This window comes from Notechis scutatus, chromosome 1 (assembly GCF_049901735.1).
Source record: "Notechis scutatus isolate UNSWTSFEM ecotype Mainland chromosome 1, rNotScu1.2, whole genome shotgun sequence".
NCBI classification, from domain to species: domain Eukaryota; kingdom Metazoa; phylum Chordata; class Lepidosauria; order Squamata; family Elapidae; genus Notechis; species Notechis scutatus.
Window position 1 is genome coordinate 266,270,525 of NC_142009.1, and position 6,000 is coordinate 266,276,524.

Here is a 6,000-nt window from a genome sequence, read left to right on the forward strand (position 1 = left end):
TTAAATGCTAAAATTATTTTGGAATTACTTTCTGGGGAGGTCTTTTCTTTTTTGTTTTTTTAAATATACTCCCTGCCTTAAGCTGATGATATTCAGGAGTAGGTAGAGAGGATGAAGGAACTTAATTGGTGCTTGACAATCACAATTGTCAAGGTAAAAATCATGACTTGCTACAATGAATGTTTTGCTCATAAAAGCTGAGAAAACTAACTCGTCAAAAGAGCACCATGTCTCAGCATAATCCAGGTTTAAACCAAAAGACTTCAAAGAGAAGAATAAGAATAATTGAGCCTTGGTGGCACAGTGGTTAGAATGCAGTATGGCAGAGTTCAGATTGACTCAGCCTTCCATCCTTCTGAGGTTGATAAAATGAGGACCCAGATAATTGGGGGCGATATGCTGATTCTGTAAACTGATTACAGAGCGCTTTAAAGCACTGGGAAGTGCTATATAAGTCTAAGTGCTATTGCTAATCATTGCAAATGACAGTGCAGATGTTAAGTGATAGGCAGTGGTTTTTACTGTTGTCCATGAGCAGGAGGTTGTCAGCCATCAGGTCATGGTTGTCCCAAGTCCTTGAAGACTTTTTGCTTCTCATCCAAGAAGCTTCTTCAGTTCTGAAGAAAGAAAAACAAAGAAAAAGCATCCTTGGTGGGGGGCAGAGCTGGCATCTCAGTGGTACAGCGTGCGATCTTGAAGTTCCAAGATCATCACTGATATCTCCGTTGCAGGACGGTCCCTCCGGACCTAAACCATCCCATAGAGATGGTGATTGAGGAGGGCACATCCTGTCGATCCCAGGGACATTGCAAAGTCCCTGGTTGATCCAGGAAAAGCCCTTTTTGCTGGCAGCAGAGAGGCAGCCTTCCAAGCTGCCGAAGCTGGGACAGCTCTGGAACAGAAGAGATTGGAAAGAAAGTGTGTCAGTTTGGTGAGATGAACTTTTATTTATTATTTCTTGGAGAGAACACTCTGAAAAAATTAAAGTGGACTAAAAGTGAAGAGAAAAGAATTGAAGCGGCGTGATTAATTGTCAAAGTGAAAGTTTTTTTTTCTTTTTTCCCTTTTTATTACAACTTTGAATTTGGCAAAGCTGTTTAACTTTAAGCTGGACTGGTACTTTTTAATCTTTTTTATTTTTGTTTGTATTTCTCTCTTCCTTTTTTTTAAACAACCCTTTTGAAAATCCCTTTTTGACTAAGATTCTTCTGCTTGACTTAAGATTAATTTTTTTCCTTTTTTTTTTTAAAAAAAAGGGAAAAGACTACTTTTTTTTAGTTCCTGGTTGTAGATTGAGGAGGCGGAAGTGAAAGTGAAGGAAAATAAGTAGCACTGCCACCCAGAGGCTTGGATACATTGTTTTTTTTTTTTTCTCTCACTAGCTTGTGTTACAGTCAAGGACTCCCAGCTTTGTATTGGAAAAGATAGAGATGAGCATGGCCGTTTGTTTATTCAGGTACTCATTTATACAGATAGCTGGAATCTGGAGTTGAAGTTGAAAGAAAGAAGATTGGAGTGACCTTAAAAATTCTGAGCTGATTTATCAAAGAGCCTTGGATATTTGGTGGCAGAGGCTTGTTTTATATTAGAATTGCTTTATACCTTTTGCCTCCCTTTCTACCACCTCCCCCCACTAGTGGGGCTCTTTTTTTCTCTTTAATTGGATTTTAACTTTTTAAACCAGGAACTAGAATGTAAACCTTTTATTTTGGTTTTCTTTTTGTTTATTAAGAGGAACATATAGAATAATTTTCTTCTTTCCTTTTTCCTTTTTTCTTTTTTCTTTTTTACATCTACCATTGCAACTAATTGGATTAAGGTATACAAGTGCCTGAAGATTTTCTTTTTCCTTTTTTCCTTTGGAGTGGCAATTGCTTGCCTTGTTTTTTTTTTCTTTTTTTCTTTTTTCTTCTTCTCTTTTTTCTCTCTCTTTCTTTACAGATAAGCATTACAAGATGAGTAGAAAGACAACAGGCCCAGCTTCTTCGATACCAACTCCCTCACCATCTGGAAAACAATGATCTATACAATATTACAACAAGAAAAAGAGAAAGAGAAGGAAGTGACATTACAGATGATTATGCAAGGAATTCAGAAAATTGAGCAAAAAATTGAAAAGACAGATGAAAAAGTGGAAAATATTCAACAGATGATGATGAAATATGAAGACAGATTCAAAAAAATTGAAGAAGATATACAAAGAGATAAGAAAATTGGAGATATTGATATTAGTTTGTGCAATGTTGAGAAGGGCAGATGTGAACCATTAGGATGGGAAATAGACAAATCAGAATTTTACCTAAGATTTCAAAATATAGAAGAAGGAAAAGGTGAAAATCTTGGTGAAATAATGGCAGAAATATTGGCAGAATAACTTCTAAAGTTATTTCTATTTGTAATATAACAAAGCTATCTTATGTACCTTTGCAGAATCCCTTTTACAATTAGATTTTCACCCATTATCTCTAAACAAACTTATGGTTACAATCCTTATATCTTTTCCCTGTTTCTCCATTTCTTGTTTCTGTCTTTTACAACTTCTTTTCCTCGCCTTCTTCCCCCTCTTCTTCTCCCTCCCCTTTTTACCCCCTCATCTCTCTACTTCTAACTCTCTCATCTGTAATCCCCTCTTCTGTTGCTTTCTAATATTATACTTATCTTTCAAATTGTTCTTCTTCTTTTTGGTTGTTTTTTCTAATCTTAAACCTTTCACTCTCTTTCCCCCCCTTTTCTTTTTTCCCCCCCTTAAAATTATTTGATCATTAAAGATGATTCTTTGTCCCAATCTTCTTGTTCTGCAAGCGTTTCTTGTTGCTTCTCATAGTTCCAGATCTCCATTTCTAAGAATTGAAACACGAAGCCAGAAGAACTTCTCCCTTCTTGTGCGTCTTCTTTCCATTTTTAAGTTCTGTTTTCAGTTCTTCTAAGAGTGATACCATTTTAAAAACTTTTAAACAACCACCCAGTTAATTTTAGTCATTTAGATGCAAAAACCAAAAATCACCAAGTAATCCAAATAATCCAAGGCTGTTTCTACTTGCTTCTTTTTTCCACTTTCTCTTCCTGGGGTTCTATTATTTTGTTACCAAGTTTCCATTAAAATGTATCTTTGAGGAATCTTGTTAAAATTTCACTGTAAGTTCCTTTTAATTACAGTTCCATTCCTTAATTCCAGGCAGTCTCCTCCATTTTTCCAGATCCTGCTCTTCTATTCTTTTTTTCCTCCTTTCCACCTTTTAAAAACTTTTAAATGTCCAGAAATCTTTATTATCCCTTTGACTTTTATTTTCAGCTTAAATGCCTATTAATGTCAAAGTGGATTTTTTTTTTCAGTTTCTTGCTTAAGTCTCTTAGCTGTCAGTATAAGGGAAGGGGAGAAAAAAACCCTAATCCTTTCCCTTCTCTCTCTCCTTCGCAGCTTCAAAATCTTCTTTGGGAACAATGTTATTAAGTTTAAATTCCAGGGTACCTTATTTGTTGTTTTGCTGTTTGACCTGGTCAACCAAAACTTTCTCTTCTTATCTTCCTCCTGCACATTTTTTTCCGGTCGAGTTCTTCTTTGTGGTGGCCATTTCTGACCACCGCTACAACCGCCTTCGGGAAAGGGAGTAATGGCCAGCTGGGGAGGAGAGATGCAGCTCTCCTCAACCCTGAAGGCAGTCTCCCCACTCTTCACCACCTCTATGGGGTGGCTTAACCAGCCAGCTCGGGGTGCTCCAGCGGCGAGCACGGATCAAAGCCTCGGAGAGATGAGGTTTCGGTCTGTCACCGAAGAAGCTCAAACCAGAAGTCCTCTTATAAAGCTTAACATGGATGAAAGAAAATTGATGACGATTAACATAAATGGACTTAATTTGGCTACTAAAAGAAGGAAAGTATTTCATAAATTAGAAAAATTAAAATTTGATATAATCTGCTTACAAGAGGTACATATTAAAAAAACAACATGAATATATACTAAAACAAGGAAAACTAGGGAAATTATTTATGTCGCTGGCACAATCTTAAAAAAGAGGTGTGATATTATATATTAAAGAAACAATTTTGGCAGAACTAATTTACACAGATGATAATGAAAGGATTTTGATGGTGGAAATAATGGATAACAGCGTTAAAACACTTAATTGCAATTTATGCCCCAAATGATAAGAAGAATTCTATAGAAAATTACATACAAAAATAATTGAATTGGACTATGCTAATATTTGTATGATGGGAGATTTTAATGGAATAATTAACAACCGGTTGGACTATAAAACACAGAAAACAACAAAGAAAGTTAGAAAGATACTACCAAAATCTTTCCTGCGAATAACAGAAGAATTTAATTTAAAAGATGCATGGAGAGAGAGAAATGCGCAAAGTAAGCAATATACTTTTTATTCAAACAGGCACACATCCTGGTCTAGAATAGATATGATATGGATGTCAGCAGAATTATTGACTAATGTACGACAGATTGAAATAGAAACAAGCACTTGGGCAAATCATAATCCAATGTCAGTTATTTGGAAAGGACACAAGATGAGATCTAGATGGACTTTAAATAATATGATACTGAAAGAAAAAGACTTTAAACAGAAAATAGAGAAAGAACTTGTTTTCTTCTCCAAAGAAAATAGAAAAGAGGATACATCTTTACAGAATCTCTGGGACACAATGAAGGCCTACACAAGAGGCTTGATAATAGATTATACTAGGAGAAGAAACATAAAACAGAAAAAGACATTTAAGACATTAGAGGATGACTATAAAAGACTGGAAAAAGATTTACAGATGTTCCCACAAAAAATACATTAAAAATAAAATGGATATAATTAAACATAAAATGAGACTAATGGAAAAAGAGGAATTAGCACAAAAAATTAAAAATGCTAAACAGAATTACTTTGAAGATGCAAATAAACCAGGCAGATGACTAGTTTATAAACTGAGAAAGGAAAGAGAAGCAAGAAGAATTTGTCAATTGATAAATAAAGAAGGACAGGTTTGCTATGGAAATGAGAAGAAAAAAATTATATAAGACTACTACAGAAAACTGTACTTTCAAGAGAATATTCAAGAAGAAAAAGTTAAACAATATCTTCAGAAAGTGAACCTACCTCAGATACCCAAAAACATTGAAACAATGTTAGAAGGGAGTATAACAATGATGGAATTAACAGAAGCCTTAAAAAAACAGAATGCTGGGAAAGCACCAGGTCCAGATGGGTTGCTAGTGGAATTTTACAAAACTTTTCAGGAAATATTGAATTTTCATCTTTTAGAAGTTATGAATGAAGTTATGTTAAAGAAAAGAATACCAAAAACATGGTCAGAAGCATACATTACACTTATATCAAAGGAAGGTACAGACCTACAGCAAGTTAAAAATTATAGACCTATATCTTTATTGAACTCAGACTATAAAATCTTTGCTTCAATTTTGGCAGAAAGGCTAAAAAGATACTTAAATAATTTTATTCATACTGATCAAAATGGATTTCTGCCAAAGAGATAAATCAAAGTCAATGTGAGAATCATTTTGGATACTCTGGAATATTATGAAGCACACCCTGAGAAGCAAATGGCCTTGATGTTTCTAGATGCTCAAAAAGCCTTTGACAATGTGAGTTGGTGATTTATTTTACTGCAATTGATACAAATGGGCTTTGGTAAGAAATTTATCCAAGCCATTGAAACAATATACTATGAACAAACTGCAAAGGTGATGGTGAATGGAGAATTAACAGAATCCATAGATATAAGAAAAGGGACAGGACAAAGCTGTCCATTGTCGCCTCTGCTGTTTGTGTTAACATTGGAAGTCTTGAATAGGAATATCAGAGAAGAAAAAGAAATAATAAAAGGAATGAAAATTAAAAAGGAGGAGTATAAATTGCAAGCTTTTGCAGATGACCTGGTATTTATATTAGAAGACCCATTGGAAACAGCACCCAAATTAATAGAAAAAATAGAAGAATATGGAAAAGTAGCAGGTTTGAAAATAAACAAAGACAA